The sequence below is a fragment of the Triturus cristatus genome, chromosome 4_1, assembly GCF_964204655.1.
Source record: "Triturus cristatus chromosome 4_1, aTriCri1.1, whole genome shotgun sequence".
Classification (NCBI taxonomy): Eukaryota; Metazoa; Chordata; class Amphibia; order Caudata; family Salamandridae; genus Triturus; species Triturus cristatus.
This window is the reverse complement of record NC_140585.1, coordinates 372,607,969-372,632,778: the sequence shown is the minus strand read 5'-3', so window position 1 is coordinate 372,632,778 and position 24,810 is coordinate 372,607,969. Positions and strand designations below refer to the sequence as shown.

Here is a 24,810-nt window from a genome sequence, read left to right as displayed (position 1 = left end):
TGCTATTTAGAAAGAGAAATCTACCCTGTTGGTTTCAAATGTTTTAGCTTTTGCCTCTCATTTGCGATTAAGTGATTTCTGCTGAGTGCTAACCACCACATTTGAAGAAAATAAGCTGTCCCTTTCCTGCAAGTACATGTTTTACAGAACAACTGCAACACAAATTACATCTCTGGCCACAATTCCTATATGCACACAGCCTCATAGAGTGCTTCTAAGCAGAAAACAGAATTTGATTTGCAATTTCAAAGCACATTTACTACTATGGTAGAGCAAGTGATAATTAGTGTTACAGCCTAACCCATTTTCCTTGTAGATCACAGAGGCAGAAAAGAGCACATGTCCTAACAGCTCCTTGAGACCATGAGCATGTGCATTCTGGGTGAGTGACTACACTAGAGCAAAGGAAATGAGCCTTATTGACGTTGAATGTGTTTGCATTACACAGTGCTATCTGAAACACCACACAGACCTGAGTACTACACTTGGGAGTGTGGGAGAAGCTGCTGCGTGTGTGCCAAGAGTGTGTTTCTGGAGACTGTGTATTGTCTGGTGCAAGACAGATGAGCAAAGAGACTTCCAAAACTGCATGAAGACTGCTGGGATGTATGTAACAGTGCATGTGTGCTAAGGGTTATTTTCAGTTTTGAATATATGGCAACTACCTGTGCCTTTGCTATTTTGAAGGGAAATCTACCCTGTTGGTTTCAAATGTTTTAGCTTTTGCCTCTCATTTGCAATTAAGTGATTTCTGCTGACTGCTAACCACCACATTTGAAGAAAACAAGCTGTCCCTTTCCTGCAAGTGCATGTTTTACAAAACAACTGCAACACAAAATACATCTCTGGCCACAATTCCTATATTCACACAGACTCATGCTGTTTTGGTAGGCACAAAACACAGGCTGCCCCTTTCCTGGGTCTGCAATCCTTACAGAACAACAACTTCACAAATTAAATCTCAGACAACAATTCCTATATGCACACAGACTCATGCTGTGTTGGTAGGCACAAAACACAGGCTGCCCCTTTCCTGGGTCACCAATTCTTACAGAACTAATGCTAATTTCAAATGTGCTGCCATTTTCCTCTCTTTTCTTTCAAAGTGATTTCTGCTAAATCCTAACCATCACAATTAAAAACAAGCTGTCCTTTCCTTTCAACTTCAAGTCTTACTTTTCAACAACAACGCAAATTAAATCTCTGTCAACAATTCTTCTCTGCACACAGACTCATGGTTTGATGGTAGGCACAAAACAGTATTCCTCATTCTTACCAGTACACATAAACTTATTGTGAAAACATACTCCATAATATCTTACAAGTTCAAAACAGTTAAATATCTCGCAAACCTCAAAATGTAAAACATAACTTTTGAAGAAGATTGACAATTCTAATTTTTATCTCAAAAATCACCACATACATCCCCTCTCAAACTCATAACTCACCTTTTAAAATAGTTAGTTGAGAAAGAAATGTGCCACTCAAACAGCAGACTATCAGAGTCAGAATATCAGAGCTCCACACCTCTCTCCTCTCTCCAGAACCAGTAAATGGCAATATTTCCCTCTCTTTTTTCACACATAAACATGTTAATTTCAAATCTCAGTGCTTCCCACTTTTTTTCAAATGAAATCACACATTTCTATTGGTTGAAAACTTCAACCCCTTTCCAAATGTACCCTTCCCCCAACTTGTCTCCTGCCTGCTACCATAGCAACAGGTCATGGAACACTGCTGTGAGGAGAGAGGTCAGAAGTTCAGCAGACAATGTTTCATATCCAAAGAGCAAGAGTGCTTGACTTTTCAAACCTAACAGCAAATCCATAGTAATGTTCTTTGGTAACACATTTTTCTGAACCAATACAAAACATGCTTTTTAAAATTTAAACATACAGCCTAGTTTTTAGTGTAGAATGGTTTGAAACAGCCAATGAGTTCTTTTTTAAAAAAAATACTATGTGTGCCTCCATTTTTCAACTGTCTTTCATTTCATATTGCTTTTCTACTGAAAGACACCTCCTGAGTGCATCCAGATCTCCTTGGAAGATGTTCACAGTGTGGATTGTAGGTCACAGCTATGTCTTCTGGAGTGAAAAATTTGCAGAAAAAAGAGGTATGGTGAGAGACCTTGCTTTGCCAAATGTAGACATTAAATGGATTGGTCAGAGAGGGTTAAAGTGGCACCAATTAATGCCTTTGGTGAAAACCTTTCTACATCTCCCACAGCCTAACCTTATTATTGTGCACTGTGGTGGAAATGACCTAGGCACTTTAACTGGGGTAGGTCTGGAAATGCTTATTAAGGACACCTTTGTGCAATTGATGTCGCTTTTTCCACAAACTGCCTTTGTATATTCTAACATATGCCAAAGGCAAAAGTGGAACTGGTCCAACCAATTTTGTCCGCAGATTGACAAAGCAAGGAAGCACGTCAACAAATCTATTTCTGCTTTCCTCAGAGACTATGGTATGGGTTCTATATACCACAACAACTTGCGTTACAACATGCAAGACATTTATAGAGGAGATGGTGTACACTTCACTGATGAAGGCAACAGAGTCTTCCTCTTGAACTTTAGACTCTGCATCGGTACTTACTTGTAGGTACCGAAAAACACACAATAAACACAAGGGCTCTTTTTAGAGCCACTTTATATCTTTTCACTTAATTGCGAATTTTTATAATTTTTTTGTTTTTAAAAATTTTTCGGGTGCGCACTGGGTGCGCGCACTCGGCGATATTTTTTTTCAAAATATAAATCTTTTTTTTTGCCCTACAAGGTCCTACTGTCACCCCCCTACAATGCCTAGTGGGTCAATATCTCCCCACTCTGCCCCCTTTTCACGTTCTCCCCCTTTGTTTATCACCCCCTCTTTATGCGAGAGACAAAATGGCGGCCGCGGATTCCTGATTTCCACCGATTCGAATGTTTACTGACATCTAACAACCAATCAGAAGTGCGCTCGCGCACGCCAGGGTGCGCGCACAGGACTTGCTCAGTGCGCGCACGCTGCGCGCTTACAGATATATATTGATTTAAATGCTAATTTCTCAGGAAATACTGAACAGATTTACACCAAACCTGCAAAAGGCACTTCATGGACCTTATGGCTACCTCTCTGCCAAATTTCACATAATTCTGTTCAGCCGTTCGGGCTGTAGCTGCGACTAAAGTCCCTATGGAAAAATGCATGGGGAAAACGCGTTTTGGGACCCCCCTTTTTTCTCGGCCCCCGCTTGACGAATCACCCCGAAACTTTCAGGGTAGGAGCTGAGCGGAGCGCCCCATTAGTTTTGAAAATTTCGCGAGGATTCGTCAACCGGCGCCAAAGTTATTCAAAATAGAATTTTGAGATTTCCTATGGAAACACGGTCCTAACTATAACTACCTACTGGCGACCGCCAGTAGGTAATATATGTTACAGCAAGGGTGTTTTGGGGGTTTAGGGTGGGTGTTGAGTTTTTTGGTGGAAAGGGTGATTTTAAGGGTTTAGGATGGGTATGGGGTTTTGGGTGGCAAGAGTATTTTCAGGGTTTATGGTCAGTGTGGCTTTTTGGGTGGCAAGGGTATTTTTAGGGTTTAGGTTGGGTGTGGGTTTTTGGGTGGCACGGGTAATTTTAAGGGTTTAGGATGGGTATGGGGTTTTGGGTGGGAAGGGTATTTTCAGGGTTTAGGGTCAGTGTGGATTTTTGGCTGGCAAGGGTATTTTTAGGGTTTAGGGTGGGTGTGGGTTTTTGGTGGCAAGGGTAATTTTAAGATTTAGGTTGGGTGTAGTTTTTGGGTGGCAAGGTGTTTTTTAGGGTGAGTATGGGTTTCTGGGTGGCAAGGGTATTTCTAGGGTTTAGGGTGGGTGTGGGTTTTGGGGTAGCACGGGTAATTTTAAGGGTTTAGGATGGGTATGGGGTTTTGGGTGGGAAGGGTATTTTCAGGGTTTAGGGTCAGTGTGGATTTTTGGCTGGCAAGGGTATTTTTAGGGTTTAGGGTGGGTGTAGGTTTTTGGTGGCAAGGGTAATTTTATGGTTTAGGGTGGGTGTTGTTTTTTGGTGGCAAGGTTATTTTTAGGGTTTAGGATGAGTATGGGTTTCTGGGTGGCAAAGGTATTTCTAGGGTTTAGGGTGGGTATAGGTTTTTGGGTGGCAAGGGTATTTTTAGGGTTTAGGGTGGGTAGTGGTTTAGGGTTGTGAGTTACTAAAATGAGGTATATAAATATATGTGTATTGTATATAATGTATGTATATATATATATATTTATATATATTTATTGATTTATTTATTTATATTCTTCAAAACTCTCTTCGCAAAAAAGAGCAGAGGTGGGCACTCCAGGCAAGATAATGACAGCCTTGTAAAGGCATGCATGGTAACACCATATTTTCATATACATATACGCAGCAGGGTTGACCAACTTATGCATCAAGGGAAGGCAAATTATGCACTGTAATGCGACACATTTTGCCATAGTATTACTTCATTATTTTGTAATATTCACAAATGGTAATGCTGTCTGGGCAAATATTTCACCTTATTGGTATCAGTTTAAGGCCCAAATACAGCAATAAGCAATTGAAAGATAGCCAGTCAACCTTTTGCAAAGGGCTTTCCAGTACATTGAGTCACGTGTCACCACACTTATAGTAAACTTTTGATCCATTGTCGCTAGAAGCAAATTTCTTTGGTCAAAATCTGAAGATTATGCAGCAGATGATAGATTATATGGCAGACATGGCAAATCCATAATTATGCAAAAAACTCTGCAACCACAGAATTGCATAATTGCAGTGGACCTGATATATACATGGGGTGTGGGATCACTCCATAAAATTAATCAATCCCTTCTCTTAATTTCCAGAAAGACTGTCAACACACTGAAATGTGCAAACAATAGTTTTATTTATTTCTCTTGAGTTGTGATGCCATGACACGTTTTGGCCACCTCTGCAGACTTGCTCACAAATGCTGAAGTGCGATCTTAGATGGATATTTAAAGTGCATTAGCACATAACCCATCTATAAATATAGAAAACATACTATCTACATTGTGCCTGACCATTTTCAATATAAAAGTTTTTTCACCAATATTGCACATTATACAAATTCAAAGTACAATAGTCTCAAAGCATTATTCTGATGTAGCCTTTTCATGCTTCTTGCCTCTTTTACATAGATTCCACCTCCATCAGCTTAATTCAAGATTACCATCTCAGTTTTCTTCTTTACCACAATCATGCCCCGTGAGCTTATTTATCTTCAGGATGGCAATGACAAATGATCACCTAATTCATATGTTCACATTGGTACAAAATCAATAGTTACATGTTCCCCCCACTAAAAAAAGCTAGTGTTGACAAAGTAATTAGGTGCAATAACTATATATGCATAAATATTCACAAACAATGTTATCAAGTTCAAACATACAGTAGTAAACATATAGTCCATAGATCAATCCTGCTATGGCTTTGATTTTAACTCATTTCCCTCTGTAATCCTTTTTATATTCCCATATCTTCTCATTCCTCACCAAATACTTTACAATAATCTTACGCTTGAGATATTACCCGAATCCTGGCTACATGTGTCATATTTTCTGTACTGTTACTCCTCATGTATCCTGAACTTGATAGCTCCTCATCGCCGAATAAGAAGGTATGGGTCATAGGTATGTATGGAAGTCCTGCTCCATTTTAAGACCAATAGGTGTCTTGGTATTCAACTCGATGATAAATCTCGATTCTATTCTTCTGAGATCTTTATCCCTATCTCCTCCTCTGATGCTTTTTGGTACAGAATCTGTAACAAAGTATTTTAGGTCCCTGTCATTTCTATTAGATACTTCTGTGAAGTGGTGAGCCTCCGAATAATGCTTACCCCTGTTCTCAATAGACTGCATGTGTTGCGATATTCTTTTGTGAACTAGAAGGTGCTCCCTACATATAACAAGTTACAGGGACACATCAAGACATACATTACATAATCACTTTTACAGTGGTACTTCCCTGTGATTTTCTATGGGTCTTATGGAAAGGGGAATCAAAGTCATTTTTGTTTATTCCATACTGGCATTGCTTTATCAGCTTCATTTTCTGAGGTCCTGGCTTTCTGCTAACCAGGTTTCCTTACGTGCCATCTCTGAGCTACTTCTTAGTAAGTCCTCTCTCATTGACTTGGCTCTTGTGAAGGTAATTCCTGGTTTTAACGGATCTGTTTTACCTAACACAGGATAATTTTTTATCAGGTGCCAGTATTTTTGCTTTATTTTCTGTGTTGCACCCTGCTCTTTGATATAGGTTGCTATTAGTCCTAAGCTCTGATTCTTCAACTGTTTTCCCTTTCTCTTTTTAAACAGCAGGTCCTATTTCCTCTCCTAATTTGACTTAACTCTAATGTCCATTATAATTGTCAGATTATATCCTCTCTCCCTGAATCTTTCAGTCAGTTCCTCTTGGCCTAACTCTATTTCTTCTTTCTCACTGCAATTTCTCATAATTCTCAAATTCTCATTGCATGGTGCACTTCTCTTGAGTCTATCTGGGTGAAAGCTGGTAGTATGGAGAACTGTGTTGCCTGTTGTCGGTTTCCTGTACAATTTCGTTTCCAACCTTTTAATCTTAACATATACAGTTAAATCAAAAAATGTTACTTCCTCTCTGTTTATTTTGCTGGCAAAATGCTAATTTAAAAGTATTAATTATTTTCACAAACTCGGATGCACTTTCAGTAGACCCTTTCCAAATAAAAAAGAGGTTGTCAATATATCGGCACCATGACACCACATTTTCTGCCCATTCATGCTGATACTCGCTCTGTAGCAGCTGCTCTTCCACTAGCCCATTTTCAAATTTGTATAGCTGGGGGGAAACAGGTATGCATTTCTATGCCTCTTAATTGCTTGGACAATTCATTATTGAACAGAAAGCTTTTATTTTCCAGGCACCACTTAGTCATTGTTAGCAATATCTCCGTATGTTTTCATAACTTGAGTGATCTTGCACTTCAAAAGTGTTCCATTGCTCTAAACCCACACGTATTGCTTTTATTTGTGTACAAGTCTGATGCATATATTGTCTTTAGTACATATTTATCATCCTATAGAATATCAAAGATTCCTATTAGGAAATCTACTGTATCTTGAGCATAGTATGGCAAGCTCGTAACAAAGTCAGTTTGGAAATAATTCACATATTTTGAAGCATTTTCAGACATACTACCTATTGCAGAGTTTATGGGATTTCCTGGTGTATTTGTCTTACTCTTATGGATTTTACCGAGCATATAAAAGACCGTTGTTCATGACTGGTAATTTTTTAAGAATATGTACTCATTCCGGTTCAAGAGTCCTTTATCTCACCACTCCATTAGGTCATCAATGTATTTCCTTTTGTCTTCCAACAAAGTTCCCATAGGGATTTTGACACTGCAAATCTCATCATTTACTTGATATGCCTCTTTTAGGTAATTCTCCATTGGCCACACTACAATGCTACCTCCTTTACCTGAGGTCCTAATAATACATAGGATTTACTTCGCAGTTCCATCTTTAGGGTATGAAAACTTTTCTGATGTTCTTCTTCCCTCCATTTTCCATCATTTACATGGGTGTACAATGTCTTTATATCTTGTTTTACTTCATCTGAATAGATGCCTATGGTATCCTTAGGCATTGTTGGCAAAAAATTGGAGTTAAGTTTGAACTTCGTTGGTGCATCCCCATATACATCCAGGCCCATATTTGTAATTACTTCCTGTTCAATTAGTGTAACATGACCACCCATGTGTTCACTTTCTAGTTCCTGAAGTTTTTTCATTAGTTTCAGATCTGCCAACAACAAGTGTTCTTGTTACTCCCCTATATTACCCCTCATCTCACCTCTCTTTGGCTGTTGTGTTGATTAGAATTTTTTTAACCTCATTGTTCTAATGAACAGATTTTACACGCACAAAACCATAGAAATTCCGCAGTTATAGTTACAGTTATCTCAAGTAACTATAACCCGTGCCCTAAGGTAAATATAACTCACACCCCTGCCCTGCACAGTTTTCTCATCAATAATTTTTTTCTGTATAACTACCCCTATTTAACTGTCTTGATAGAAAACGACCAGCAGAGGTCAGTAAAATACCAGAATTGCTTGCTGCTGAGGGACTCTCTTTTTTTAATTGTTTCTGGTAACTGCCTCTATTTAACTTTCTTGATAGAAAACGACCAGCAGAGGTCAGTAAAATACCAGAATCACTTTAGCATCCTCTAGATTCCAGCCCATCGAAATTGTCTTCCGCGAGCACCCGTAGACAATAATATTTTTTCAAATCTTGTATTTTCAGTGATTTGACCACCGAAGGCCCTGATTTTATATGAAAAACAAAGCTTAGGACTATACCATTTCCCGCTGTCAGGTAATATTTCTCTCCATGTGTTCCCTAAGCTGACGTGCCACGCAGTTTGGTGCTTACTTTCCCTCCATGTTAAAAAACAGTATATGTTTCAGCACCCAGGCTAATGTGCTGCATAGCTTAATACATATAAGGTACCAAAGGCGAGACCGATTGCATTGCAAATGCTTGTTTAACTTCATTTTCCCCTCTGGGAACCGAGTCCCAATGAACAAAATGGTGGTCAAAACTTTCCTCTCAGGTTGGGGGCCAGTGAATCATGGCATCGCTATTAGTACGTGGATTCGCGAATCCAAGGAGGGTTTCAGTTAATATCTCGAAAACTATTTAATGGATTTCCACCAAATTACAAAAAGATCACCTTTTGGACCAAGATCTACCCTCTTACCAAATTTGGTGTAATTCTGTTCAGCGGTTCGGGCTGTAGTTGTGTCTAAAATCCTTATAGGAATTAACATGGAAAATGCACTTTTTTTTACCCCCTCCTCCCTTTTTCTTGGCCCTTGCTTAACGGATCACCCCAACACTTTTTGTGCACAACTAAAATTGACAGCACACTTTTAGGTGAAAATGTTGTGAAGATTCGTCAAACAGTGCCACAGATATGGGCAAATCAAAAAACACATTTCCTATGGAAACTAGGTCCTAAATATAACTACCTACTGGTGACTGCCAGTAGGTAATATATGCATATGTGTGTGTGTGTGTGTGTATATCTCTCTATATGTATATATATGTGTGTGTATATATTACCCCGAGGGCGTAATATAGTTAGGTCTGCGGTTCCACCGGAACAATCTTTATTGATTTAATAATAACTTTGGTGCCGTCTAACAAATCTTCACAAAACTTTCCAAAAAGTATATTTTATTTGTCTTGTAGTATAAATGGAAAGTTTTAGAGTGGTCTGTCAAGCAGGGGCCGAGAAAAAGGCAGGGATCCCAAAACAAAAAAAATCCCCATGCATTTTCCATAAACGTTTCTGAACAGTGCTATTGCAAAAACTGCCGAACAGAATTACACCAAATTTGGCAGGAAATTAGATCTTGGTTCGTTAAAGTGTGCTATGTTAAAATTTGGTGTAAACACATTCAGTCGTTTTTTGAGAAATTAAGGATCGAAAATATTTGTATATCTGGACGGTTGTGTTCGAGGGATTCTTACTAGAGTCTCTCAAACCGAACTTCAAAGAATAGAGCATTCTGACTGCCCTAGGTTGCTTTTTTTTTACACTTCAGCCACCTTGCTCCAGTGGGAGTGAGCAAGAGTTCTGATTTGATGGCTGCAACATGATAGAAAATTTTGCAGCATCCATTTCAGGCCTCAGGGACTTAGTCCCCTGTCCTGAGATTGCATGGGCCTGGGCCAAATTTTTTTTTTTATTCAAAAATGTTATTTTTATGACTCTGTCCCACGAGATTGTGGCATTAAAAAAAAGCTAAATACCGGCCATCGTTGTTTTTTATTGTAAACCCCAGGGTGGGCCATGGCCCGGGGTTCATTGTTATAAAATATTTGAGGACGGATGTGAATGGCTCTCCCCAAGCCTCTGTTGGGTTCCAGGGACCACCTCCCCCAGGGCCAAATACAAATTAAAGGGAAGGAGGGCATGCTGCCCCCCGCTCCGTGCCACAAGTGGGTCCCGGGGACCCCATCCCGAGGCCGAACATTAAATATAGGGGAGGGGCATGTGCCCCCCCTCCCGAAGTCCCTATTGGACCTGGGGGCCCCACCCCCCAGGCTGATTTGTAAAGCTCAGGCTGATTCGGGGAGGTGTGCTACCCCATCCCCAAGCTACTTTTGGCCCCAGGGACTTCATCCACTGGGGCCAGATAACTAAAAGAAGGGGAGGGGGTTGTGTGCCCCTCCCATGCATGTATCTGCCCCTGGGGACCTCATCCCCCAGGGCACAATGCTACACAGTGTCCTGTGGACCTTACCCTCGGGGCACTGTCGTTTCCTGCCCGGACTATTCTGGCAGGGAACTCAACTTTGCTCCGCCTGTTGGATGTAATAAAAAAAATGCAGCTCCCACCTGGGTGGAGGGAAAGGAAAAGTGCCAGCTCCCACCAGCACCCAGTATGGTGCTGGTTGGGGAGCCGGCTGGGGTCATGAAGGCGTTAGGGCTGCTCACACGGTCCCCAACGACCCCCTACTTTGTGGGGACCCCTGATGGGCACTGGGGCACCCACCTATAATGAAAAAAAATGGTCAGCTCACACAAGGAAAGCCGATTTGGGCTTCCCCCCACAGTCCACAAATACAATAATAGTAGTTGGTGTCCCGGGAGGGTATTGGGGCACCCGCATAATATAAAATATGCTGGCTCCCCCCACAGCCCCTTAACAAAAAAAAGCATGTGAGTGTCCTGAGTTGCGACCGAGACACCCACAAAATGAAAAAAAGAAAGAATAAATGAACAGCACGACCACTGATTTATTATTACCTGCGTCGTGAGGAAGCACCCCATAATACCCTGTGAGGGCTATTTACATGTTCTTTTCCCTTGATATTTTCCCTACAAGGAAGAGGGGCACCACCAAGCATTTTCTTATGTTGTAATGGAGTGTAGCAGACCCCAGCAACATTAAAAAAACTCTAAGGCCCATATTATGATTGCTGATGGAAACACCTCCTTGAAAAGGCTGTTTGAAACAGAATTTCTGAGCCCAAACAGGGCTCTACCCGTCATGGGCCACTGTAAAGTGGCCCTGAGGGGACATGTAGTGCCCCAACTCACTTCCATGCACTGTGTGCCATGCACGACATGCAGGTGGTGCTCCTTACCACAGCGGCTTGTGCTGCGGCCCTTTTCCTTGGCCGCAGCACAAGCCGCTGCCATAAGGAGCACTTTCCGACCGCCAGCATGGCGTTCGCATTGTAATGCGGCCGTCGGACCGCCATCTGCTTGTGAGGCGGTCTCCTGACCACCGAAGTAGCGGGCGGCGGTCCGACCGACCACCATCGTAATCAGCCCCCAAGTCTCATGGGTCACTAAATCCATGACCCAAGGAGAGCTTACCATATTTTTTTTAACCACTCCTAGCTGGAGCTCTATGGCCTTCACTTTGAGTGGGGGCCCTCTTTTGGTTGTTTTTATTATTGTTTTTTATGGACTGAAAAATGCTAAAAGAAAGTCTCAGAGACATGTTAGTTTTATTTGATAAGCAAATAAAAATAATGTGTCTCTGAGTCTTTATTTTTAACATTTTTCAGCCCATGAAATGCAATATTAAAAAATGTTAAGACTGAAAGAGATTTTTTTCATTAACACTTTATTAAACATTTTTTAAATAATCACTATTATTGAACATTGCATTGTAGAAATTACAGATATATACATTAGATTAAAAATATTGGTGATTTTTAGGAAAGATTATAAATCTGCTTTTTCTGGATTGATATATTCATCTCTTGATAAAGCAAATAGGCCCACTTTATAAAGTCTGCCTGAGTTTAGCCATGACCTGCGAGAACAACTGCACATGCTTGCCTGTGCAGGGTAGAGGCAGGGTCTGGTCACAAGACAGGAGACTGTGAAATGCAGTTTCATGTTTTTCCCAAAAAACATCAAAGCAATTGAAGAAAAACTGGCACTGCAAAGGAATTTTTTATTTTGGTTTATTTCATCATGGGAAAAAGTGTGAAGTATGTTTTTTAGTTGTACTTTTGAGTTATTTCACCACAAATTACAACCAGGTCAGTGTGTTTCAACTCTTGTGAGTCTTGTTTTCGAAAAAATGTATTCTCTTTCCTTCCCCATTTTTTTTTTCAACAATCTATATTGAGCTTTATTACGTAACACGGTACATATGGGTACAACATCAGTTGCATAATGTCCTACGGCATCCATTATTTCGCGCTTAGTTGACCCCTTGTACTGTATCTACGCTTGACATCATTGAAGACTATATACAGTATGTAAAGTATTAGTGCCCTTGTAACACCATCCTATGATAACTGTCATGTTTGTTTCATATTCCTTCCCCATTTTTTGAAGTGCCCAATTTCCACAAAATGCACACGTGGCCATAGAAAAATACTTCTCTTTGTCAAATTTGCGCGCTACAAACAATGTTTATGCATACTTTGAAATCACTTGAGTGGCAAATCGGTTATATGTCCATTAACTCTCTCTCTCATAATCAAAAGCTTAAATCAAGTTTTCAAAAAACACATTTTCTCCCTGTGGGCATTTGTAATACAATTTTAATATTTCTCTCTCGCATTTGCAACTTCACAAAGGTTCTGTGAAACCCCATCTTAGGCTATAAAATAAATTAAAATGCTATTATTAAAAACAGGGAACCATCCATGCCATGCTACCTATGAAAGTCTTCCGTCCCTTCATGACAGCTTTCAAAGTGTCTAGCCCCTAGATCATTTATATCAGTATTTCTGCTGGCTCTCGAAAGTGCAAGTGTTATTCTTTTGAGTACCGGGAAGATCGTACCATAGGAAACATTTAATCAAATTATTCTGACATAATTCAGTGCAAAAAACCAGTTTTGAGGCAAACCAGGTTGTATTCTATTTGAATGTCCTTCTGTTTAGATAAATAAGAAAGAAAATAAAAATACATTACTTCTTCATTGGAGTAACATAACCTAAACTCACCCAAACCCAGGAGATATTGAATGTCCAGATGTGGTATATAAAGACGACTGCATAATTTATTTAATAATACTAATCTGGATGTTTCTTAGCCACTCACAGTAATTTGCGTTTGACGTTATGTCAAGTAGTTGTCTTTCTTGCATTTTCAGTGAAAAAAGATTGTTACCAAGCATTGGTATTTTTTCCATAACCACATTAGCACAGAACTGGAAACCCATTGAGTAATGCTATCAGTGCAGGACACAGACAACAGTTAGGATGAGGAAGAGCTGCTAAGGGGACCGTAGTCTATAGTGGGAAGATGGGATGGGGCAGGCTACCGAATTCATAGATAGAAAGAATCAGGCACAGTTTATACTTTATGCACAAGAATCCTACTGCAGCCCTCATTGGTTTTGTTTGTTAGCCTGGTTGTTGGCCCACGGTGCTGGCCATTGATGCTGATCCACTCATGCTACTGGACTAGTTCTTATGGCTTCATTGGTGTACTCCTTTGCTGGGCTGATCATGCCAGCGTTGGTATCTGCTTTCTATTTTAGCTGGGATGGTTGAGTGGATTAGGACCATCAGAACCAGAACGCCTGTGTTGGTCTGGCTATTGGCCCTAAGTGCTGGGAAGGTTATGTTTTTTGCAGATTTATATAGTGCAAACTCGACCCAAAGGTATTGGAGCACTTTACATGAGCACCAGTTACGTTACACAAGGACACATTCATATTAGGTAGGCGCTGGGAGACTAAGTGATTTGCCCAGAATCACAGAGTACTGAGCCGACGCGAAGCTCGAACCCTGTTCCCCAGCTCCAAAGTCGGTAGCTCTAGCTGTAAGGCTACATTCTATCCCCATGTTATGTTGATTAGCTAGGTTGGCTGCTGAGCTGGGAGATGTTGATTCCTGGCTTAATGTTTCAATGTTATATTCAGTTGCCATCGGTAAGAGGTCCTTGCTGGACTGGCTATTGGTTTGCAGTACAGTGGAAGCTATGATGATTGTCAAGAACAGCTGTCCTCAATGCTCTGCTGATTCCTACTGTTCAGTGTAAGGTTAGCTTCTTTGACCTCATTTTTTCTATTGCTAGACTTCACATGCTGGCTTAGATGCTGACACACGTTTTGATGGTTCCCAAATTGTTCAGGTTGGAGGCCCTAATCCTGTGGTAGTGGAAGTTGCTCAGTTTTGGGTTGGTTGTTCTGGATGGTGACTTTCAGTGGTGGAGGAGCATTGCCCCACTACTTTTAAGCAATGCGTACATAGTAGAAACGTAAAATTATAACTTTGCATTATTATCGTTTTATGCTTCGTGCTGCTTTGTGGGTGGGCGGTGCTGCTCTCTCAGAGCAGGGGAGGAGTGGTTTTTCCACTCCTAAGTGCGCAATGACTGATTGGTCGGCAATCTCGGGCAGCCCAAACCAGTCATGCACATGTTTCTCGTTCTCCATTCAGGCTGCATTACAGACTGCTTGGACAACATGCCCAAGCCCCCATGCCCTGGTTGAGCGTCGAACCAGGACACTCAAAGCCAATCACATTGCTGCATTGCAGCGTTATGATTGGTCAGGGAAACCTGTGTGCTTACCAATAACAACGCTGCTTCGCAGTATTGCAATTGGTCAGTGGAGGCTGCTGTGCTTCCTGTTCCTCAAGGAGCAAGGTAAGTTTCTTTTTTTTTATATTCGCCCCCCACGACACGACTCTCCCCCACAATCCCGCCACACACCCGCCCCGCCACCCATGAGACATGCTGGCTACCACTGGATGTGCTAAGTTATCATCAATGATGTCATAAACAGTGATGTTATCTTTGAAACCCAGTGCCCCGTTTTAAAGGAGCAGCAACAATAGACTGGGGGGAGGGGCATTGCAAACCACCCAATGAACCATTTGGCCTTGACTTCTAGGTAGGCCTGGAAGGTTCTCAAGCATATGCCCCCCCTCTAACAGTGGTTCACTTCTGGCACCTAGAAGAGAGGGAAAGCTGAAATCATTCATGAAAAATGGTGGCATGCATCCTGTTGGGAGACGTTTGTGGGTAGATAAAGGCAGGTGGAGAGGCCTTGAACTCCACCTTTTCCTCCGACAAGAGTCCTGACAGATGCATCACAAACTAAGAAGGAATTTGTGTTACCCACCCTTCTATCTCTCAAATTTAGCTTAAGAGAAGTGATTACTTGATGGTTTTTAGATTTAATTTAGCAGAAAATCGGAGTAAGTAATTGAGAAGGACATTTAAAATGAAAAGGTTTCCTTAAGAACAGATTGCTTAGTAATGCTGATGGAGGCAATCAGTATTTTCATTCTATTTTGTTTTTCCAGGTGTGGTGTCAGCAAGGGCATACATCAAGGGGCATGGACCAATAGCCCTGTTTGAGTCGTGGAGTTGGAACCGGTTGGGTAGACTCCTTTGATTTTTCTCAAAATCCAGGCACCCAGGAGGTTTTCCCGGGTGTTGCTGGGACAGAATAAAACTGCTATTTCTGTGTCATGTGGTTCCTTGTAAATATTGCATATTGAATTTTGATTTATGAGTATAATGCTTTGATTTTAATCACAACTGTAATAAATGTAACCTTCTGTTATTTAAATCAAAGCATGGTCTTGTGTTGTCCTTGAGGAGGTGGAGAACCCGCTGTGGATATCCCTTAGTCTATAAAATCATGTATGACATAATTATCAGTGCTTGGGGAAGTTATGGCTGACGTGTGTACTATTACCATAGCTGACAACTTTCAATTATTTTGGTTGGGATTTTAACCATATTATCCCATCAATTGAAGTTTTTAAAGTCATAAATATCCTTCTTACACTCTGACACACTGTACACTGGTATGACATATATTCTGTGAAATATGGGTTTTGAAACCACTGATGTATGTGCAATAAAGTAAATGAAGAAATATATGAAAATGCATTGTAACATGCAATCTGTGAATCAGTAAATTTTTATTTTCTCATGTCGATTTCGCAGTACTGCAGTGCCACAGTACCACAGGAATAAATTTGTGAATGTGCGTTTATTAGTGCAGTTGCTCTAAATACATGTGCTAATAGACCACAATATGTTTTTTCATTTATTTTTAGAAAATAAATACAGTTAAAAAGTGTGTTATGGTTCTACCTCAAATGTGCAAAACCAATGAAATTTGCCAGTTATGATTACCAACACACACAACATATACAATACCTCACACAAACCGCCATGTAGTTCTCTTGATAACCCTTTTCTTTGTTTTTTGCTGTTGTCAAAGTAGTGGTTTCAGCATGGTGGCTCCCTTATTCAAGTCCAATGTACCATATATTACTCACTATAACATTGTTTTCCCTTATTGCCGCGGCCAGAGCGACTGACTCCGGAATCTGGGGATCACGGTTCAATCCCCGGCGCCGGCGGCAGATTAGCCCAGCACCATGTGACTCTGGGCAATAGCTTGCTTAATCTTCCCGACGACCCCCAGCGCCTAGAGACCCTTACGTGTGATTGTTCGCGCTTTACAAATGTGGATTATTATTATATATGTGTGTCTGTGTGTGTGTCTGTGTACACACATATATAGAGATTTGTTTCTTATATACATCTATATAGATTTAATATCTGTGAAAGTAAATGTGGACCAATAATAGATAGTATTAATTGCAACTGTACTAATAAAAACACATTTACACATTTATTACGTGGTACAGGGAAATAGACATGAGAAAATAAAATGTATTACTTTTGTTGCGAAAGGGGGGGAGCATCATTAACCCGCCTTTTGTGAGTCATGGCCCCTCTCCACACTCACCAGTAGCTATAAATAGCATATTACATTATACTCATATGTTATTATTATATGTTAAATGATTGTGGTTTTATTTTATTTTATTTGCACACAATGCAGTGGTATAAAACCCACATTTTACAGTGTAATATGAAAAGTATTTCACAGGCCCTTAACCACTCTGCAGACTTCTACCATTGTTAGGACCAATAGGTTTATGTGAAAATGGAGAACCAAATTATAAGGCACTGGTATCTAAATTTGGCAGCAAAAAATACAAATTATTCACACATTCTCAAGCAGTAATATTTTGGTGCATTTGAGCTCAAAACAACATTTTTATTGCAGTCTGCAAATAATGTGGCAAATTATGTGACACGTTTGGTAACACTGACAAGTTTGGTAACACTGCAGCCACTGAATTACATTATTCCGCTGGCCATGACCACTGTCCATTATATTCTAAATAATCTATTCACGAAATGTAAACAAAACTTAAACACCTTAATTTTAGTTAGTGCACGTTCTCTCTTCTGCAGCCTATATATTTTTAGCAATGCAAAAGGTGTTTTTTCAAAACTTCTACATTCTTAACTACATAATTAAGTATTGTTCTCTGCTGCTTACAGCGAACAACCGATAAAATAGTCCAATATTACTCTTACTTTTTTCAATAAACATTCTTCTTTAAAAATAAAATACACCTTTTCAAGAAAGCAACCCCAAAATTAACATACAGCCCAAAAAACCATTGCATGCAACATGTGTAATAAAGTCCATATTGTCATGTCGAGATTCTGGTCACATTTACCAAAAAAATGGACGTTTAGCTCTTGGTATTGCACAAACAGCAATATTTCCAAACGCCCATATTTCACAGAATTTATGCCATACCAGTGTGAATTATGTTTCATAATTTCTAAGATGTTATGTAATTTCCAATAATGAATGCTTTCAACCGATGGGACGCACATGTCAAATGTCTCTAGAACCATTGGAGGGTTTGTACACCTTCCTGCAGCTTGACAGGAACACACACAGGACTGACTTGTACTTTTCTTGCAACGATTTTTATACATCTGCAAATAAAGATTTATTTACTTCTTACTCATAAAGATTTTCGATAAATCCCAGCAATAATGCTGTTCTCGTGAACTATTGAAATAGTCAGGGTGGGTGAAGCAATGTCTGTGAATAATGCATTATCTAACCTATGGTGTGTCAGCGATAATAATAGCCAAACATAAGGGAATGTAAACCCCCTGTTTCAACTGTTACTTTACTATTTTTGACAATCACCAGATTTCGAACAGCCTTCTGACATATGCGTAAGCATACACAAGTCAAGTTCTTTAAGGGTTTGCTCAAAACTGTAAAAGTTTAAAATGGTTTTAAAGCATTTTTAAAATCTTAAAGACCTTCCAGCACAAATTGCTCAACAGCATCTGCATCAAATTTCACCAAATATGAATTGCACATGCAACCTACTTGGACCACGTGCCCACTTAAATCGTGTAGAAACTGATCCAGTTGTTTTCAAGAAAAAAAAAAGAAAGTACATATGATGAAAATGCGTCAATAATTTGGAAGTTTGCAGATCCAGTTGACGCATATTCAGTGGGTGTCATATTTTTAAATTAGAATACACATTCACCTTACCAATAAACACCCCTAAAAGCAGGGGGAGATTATGTTATTAGAACAGTATCATTCCACGTTTATCTACTTACTCCACTAGTTACCCGCTAACTTTTATGCACTTCAAAAAATAAATGATTTGCAAAACAGACTGAAGATTCATCAGCACATCACCCGACTTGACGCAAAGCATTTTTTGGGTTGGATATGGTGAAATATATATTCTTTTTGTGACTTATGCAGTGCTTTCATATGTTTTAAAGCACCTTAATTAGTAAATTATAGTACTTTCGAGAATATATTATGTCGTAGTCAGCAGTCATAGTAAACGTAACAGTCAGTGAAAAGATATCTCCAGCATATGCATACACACACATGCAGACACATACAAACACATCCATACACACCCAGGTGTACATGTAGCATGCCGCACTGTGAGACAGTGTTACGCCAGTAAATGTGTGTGTATTTAAGGTAGCAGTGCAAAAGCCTGGGTTTAAGAATAAAACAATAACTGGTAGCACTATATTTAAACAGACAGCATGCATGGAACCTGTGAAGCGCTCGTTTTTGGCGCTATAATGATATAATCGTACATTATACGACTTTCCTACATAATAGAATAGAGCCTGCTCCCTTCAATGGCTCCGGCACCGACAGTAGTTCGCCACGTTCCAGCAACCGCTCGGGCAGCACAAGCCGGCACTTGTTTTATTTTATAGCAGGAATATGAAGGCGCTATTGTGCATCCTCGTTGTATTGTAACTTGTTGTGATAGTCACATGGACACACCACACGTGTATTTGCACGGCATGCTCACCAGCCCCGGGTAATGCAATACAAGAGGTGTTTATGAGAGGTCAGACTGAATACTGTTTACAGAACGTTTTCTAGAACACGAATGCAAAGACTTGAACCATTGTTTAACGCTTTGCAAGAACAGTCTTGGTTTATTTATTTTTTACATTGTATTTTTGAGTGCGCAGTTGTCTCCTTAAAACTTTCTTTTTAACACACAAAAAACGATAATATTCCGGAAAAATAGATATACATGTAAGAGCGAGAGATAATGTATAGGTGTGCGTCTCTCTTTTTCTTTGTTTGTCTATATATTTATTTTTTTGTATACTATAGATGCTCACGATTTTAAAATCGCATGCATAGTCCAAAGGTGCAAACTCACATTTTGCTTCAATGAATATTAATAGGTAACTTCTCATTACTGCACCCCACTTAGCCAATGATGCACCGATAGATGATCCCGGTGCGCGGAAGTGCCTAGCGTTTTATATTTTCAAACTAAACTGTGCGCTCGCCTAAATTATAGGCTGCCAAGAATTCCAGGTACAAATCTCTCAGGACAAAAAAACACACAACTCTGGATGATACCGTGGGACAATAAACAATGGGCGTACGCGAGCGCAGGTCGAGCGAGGAATTCTGTGTCTAGCGACTCTAGCGCCTCGCTGAGAAGCGCCGCGTCTGGCGGGCTCGGCTTTCGAGGCCTCGCCTTTCAGAGTCGGACACACGGTCCTCGCACTGTTTTGTCCCAGTACTGTGTCCCAAGTGTGACTAACTGACTCATTATGCCAGCCGCGCCACATTCTGATGCAACGGATTGTATAATCATGAGTCCATCCCGGCCCGGGGAGGGGTTGGGACTCCTCCCCACCGCGGCAGACAGCGCCCTGAGTGAGCGCCCGTGGAACCGGAGGCGCATTGCCGGGTTGGAACTGAAGCGCACTTGACTCCGTCGGACTAGAGACGGCAGCAGCCTGCGATGGTACACGCCCAAGGCCCCAAGATCCGCCTGACTAGCTGGGCACGGCTGGAATTAACATGCAATGTGCGTTAAAAGGGGGTGATTTCATTCACTTCTACAACGTGCAGATGTGGAGCGTCTTTTCTTACCCGGACGTTAGGTCCGGAAAAGGTTACATTGTTGGCACCCATATACCGCGCCCGCGTGTTCAGAGACTGCCGCGGCAGCATATGGTCCCTCTTTCACATATTTCAGACACACATCTTGCAGTGTATTTGTGTAGCATACAACAGCAAGGTGTCACCTAGTCTAGCATTCAAGAAAATAATAATTATATTTCAACCAGGCTTACTATTATGGTGTCACCAGACGGGCGAGAGAGCCTGGCATGTAGAACACGTGCTAGCTCACGTGTGTTGGATAGCCGTTGGCGACGAGCACGCATGCTATCAAGTTTGTTTTAGCTATATCACCGAGGGCACGGAGCACAAACACGTATATATTAAGTTCAGAGAAATATGTGTATATTATATATGTGCACACCGACGTTTTTGAAAATGCGTGCTCGCGTGCGTGTGTTGCTGCAGGCGCTACCATTAATTGCATTATATATAGGTATACATATTCATACGCACACGCGCATACATATAAATAGGCACATGAAATACGTCTGTACGCATATATTTGTATGCAATGTATAGGTATGTACTTCGTAAGCATATCAGCATGCATTTCAAAGCGTGCACGTACTCGTGTTGTGAGAGTGCGTATATGTGTGTGCACGCAACATAAATACCAAACACACTATGCTGTACCTGACTAAACATGCACATAACTATATATATATGGTACACAGACACTAAATGTATGGGAGTGAGCTGTATATAAGGCAATACTCCATTTTAGTCTAATTTTCTAACTAACACCTTAATAACGTTTAAGACATCTGGTGCCCATGCTACACCGCCTACCAAAGACACCTTTAAAGACAAACGCCTAGCGCACGAGCACAATTTCGCAATGTTATAAGAGCCAGTTGGTTCGGCACTGACTGCCACGGAATGAAATGTTCAGTGTGGAGACGGTTCTGCATTAGAGGAGACATGGCGTAAAACAGCCTTCACGCGAAAGACCAACTATGTGCATAAACCTCCTTTTCACGTGGTCTTTAAAACAGGCACCTTTGAATAGCTTTCCCAATGTATAGACAGAGAAAACAATATAAAAAAAGGTATCAAGAGAAAAGCAAAAGGAAAAACACGGCCGCGACTATATAAAAATGTATGGTGTCCACTGAAGGAACATCTGGCCACACATTTGCCCTTAATCCTATAATCCGCATGAGCACGTTCTGATAGAAATGTCTACGTATGTGCATGACTTAACGCTCCTTTGCTAAACAAGTGTTATAATACACACAAACGCGCGCGCGCACGCTCACACAATCCAAGTCATGCACTATATCACTCTATGTCATGAATTTCACTGCTGTAGGCCAAGCTGGGAAAACTTCAGTGTTCCTTTACTTGGTATAAACACATTTCTTATGCTGCATTTGCTATCCTGCAGGAGAGTGGAAGGTTAAATATTCTGCCTCAGTGTAATGGCCTCGAGAGGAAGCGCTGCCTTTAAAGAAAATAGCTGAGAACAGCAATTTGCAAAGCCCTTTTCCTTGACAGCACATAGCCACGCCTCAGTCTGGCTCTGCCTTCAACCTCTGTTAACCTGAAAAACAGCGCCAGCCTGGCACAGGGCCATCTTTTCAAAAGTAAACACCATTCGCCTGCCATTTTTCAATAGCACTCACCACATCACAATCTAGCTGTCTCTCCGCCTCCCCTTCCCTAGCTGTTGGCCAAGTTCTTTTTCAAAGATGGAGCTTATATGGCATTCCCCAAAGCGCTTCGAGGCAATCAAATGCATCACATGGAGGGTGGCACTCTTAGAACCGACCCGGGGTCTCATCTCTCGTGCCTGCAGACAGAGGCTTCTCTTCAGGAAAAATGCGAGACCTCTGAAATTCAACAAGGCATGCCTTTAGCCTATAAAATGTGTATTGCTAATTTTCAGCAAGGCACATTCCGATCCTTGGCACCTCAGAAAACTGTTTCATTAAACATGCGACTCAAGCAACCTTCATTTGAAGTTTCCGGCCTTCTTTTTCGTTAATAAAGTTCATATGTTATGCTGTGTCCCTCTGCCATTTAATGTACTGAATCTATCGTACGGCACTTGAAAGTTTCAGTGTGACCAGCATTTTAATGCCAGAAGGCCCCTATTAGAATGATCAGGGGTCGTGAGCGACTTACATTAATACATCGTGCAATGAGTAAAGACTTGTGTATGGCAGATCTTTTTTTATTATTAATCTTCCCACAATGCACTGAACGCGCAAGTAGTTTATGTATCCTAAAATAGACTGCACATTTTCAACGTGCTTCGCTCCCCTTCTTAGACAGTGAAAATCGACAGGGGAGGGCACTCTCCGGCTAATACGCCATGGCTCCTTCACAGGCGTTGCCAGGCTGCCTGCAAAGCAGAAAGAAAAAAAATATATTGGCAGCGGAAAATGGAGGCCGTGCTCGCCCGAGCCAAAAGGCTGTCACCTGTCCAGCTCTCCTGGAGCAGCGCCTCGGCCGCAGAGCCCCTCCCCCTCCTGGGAGCGCAGAGTGCGCGGCGGCCATGTTGTGCCCGGCCCCGGCCGCGCGTCTTATCGGGTGAGAACCTGGCACCGCACCAGTCCCCTCGGCATCGCGTTCAAGGGCAAAGCCAGCAGATAAAGGACGAGAAAAGCGGCGGGCGGCGACAGCCGCCAGCGCCGCACGCGGGTTCCCACCGGCCGCACCGCCACCAGGCAACGACTGCAAAAAACAATATGTAATATTACATCTATCAGCTCTGCTGTGTGTAAACAACATGGAGGGTTACAGTCACAACAGTCATGTGCGCGCTGCCTGGCGAACAAAAGCCCCATTTTTTCTGTTTATGTAATTCTCCGCACAGATGAAGGAGGGGTTTGTATGCAGATAATTTCACACACATCAGAAAAGGCGATGCCACGCTGCTTTCTGCGGGCGGACACAGCCTGTCTGTAAACGCCACGGGACTGCCTGCAGGCTCATTAATAATTGCGGAAGGCCTTCCATTTCCATATTTAAATTGTGAAGCAGCCTATGATTAATTAAGAAGAACAGGCGCGGGCCTGTGCATTCTGCCTCAGCCGGAGTCTGCCGGGGACCCTGCAAGGCCTTAACAGTTTGTCTGCCAGGGATGTAAGGCGTCGCCGAGATGCAGAGCATGTCGCCCGTCTGCAGGGTAGCGGGGATCATATTAATTACGTTATCAATCTGCACTGCAGCTGCATACACTAACCGGTTTTTTTTTGCTCTGATTTTACCCAACCCATGTTTTTTAAGACCAGAACGAGGGTTGGCTAGGCAGTATTTCATACATTAAAATGCTAAAACAAGACTGGCTATTTTATTTTCCAATTTTCACAATAGTTTAATTACAGTCGATCTGGTAAATGCAGCCTTTATTACTGTATTCCCCACATTGTCAGATTTTATTCCACCATAGGCACTAGAACAGATTATTAATTTCTGGCAACGGCGTCGTGTCTCTATAGTAAATGGCTGGTCATTGTAGAAGGGGAACAGTGCGCGCAGAGGCAGGTTACCTTTGGAGAGCTGTGTCAGTATGATTATCTGGCGATAAGCATTTTTTTCATCTTAATTTTATGTTTAAAGAGGAAATGCGTTCCAAAATCTCATAGGACACCATGCCATCTTGTGGCCAGCTGCTCCATGAAACATCGTGCACTTAGTCTCCTATTGAAATGGGCTCATCATATTGCTCATGCTATCCTCCCTGGCTACAATGATGAAGGCAGCAGTGAGCACCAGGTTATACTAACAAGATGGAACGACCGATCATTAGGTGGGAATGGTTAATAGGGTGCGACCCCCGGATTGCACAATGTAGATTTTCTAGTCATTTCATGAAGGAAAGTGTTAATTTTAATAAAGACACAAAGGCAAGTATTATGCTTTTCTAATCTTGCATTTTATTCACAGTAGCAGCCAAGAACTCAAACAAAACTACAAATCCCATAAGGCATAGTGAAGACTAGCCAATGGGACACAAATACAGAACGACTTCCAACCAATGGGATTACAGAAACACATATATTACTTCACTTGACTGCGAATAGCCCTCTTTTCAAGTACGAGAAGCTAATGATGATCCACAAATAAACGGAAAATAAATAAAACGATGAAACAGGCCAAAGTATATGTAAAAACCTCCTTGCAAAAATCTTTGAAACCGAGTCCCACAGAGGAAACTGGAACAACAGAGAAGAGCACTTTAGGAAGGCCCACAATAGGAATAGTGGAGGGTGAAGACCCAGGATCAACTGGAACGTCCTTAAGATTAAAATGGTAACGCTGGAGCAAATATCGGGGTGGGCGGGAGAGGGGGGTTGGGAAGGTGAGACCGAGGTAACAGTGACAGCTGACCTCGATGTGAAGTGGTAGGGCAACAAGGGGTGGGGACATTAATACATTAAAAAAATTATAAAAAATAAATAAATTGCAACTTACCTGATGCTGTGTCTTCCACCTCTCCCGATCCCCGACTGGCG

The 24,810-nt window shown here is 41.4% G+C and overlaps 1 long non-coding RNA gene across 1 annotated transcript in view; it reads left to right on the top strand.

The window, feature by feature from the left end:
• LOC146854968 (uncharacterized) overlaps nucleotides 1–15,460 on the top strand; it is a 187,504-nt gene extending 172,044 nt beyond the window's left edge. The window contains exon 3 of the long non-coding RNA XR_014981260.1: nucleotides 15,324–15,460. This is a non-coding gene — a long non-coding RNA (uncharacterized LOC146854968). The remainder of the gene's footprint in view (nucleotides 1–15,323) is intronic.
• Nucleotides 15,461–24,810: the final 9,350 nt, after the last annotated feature.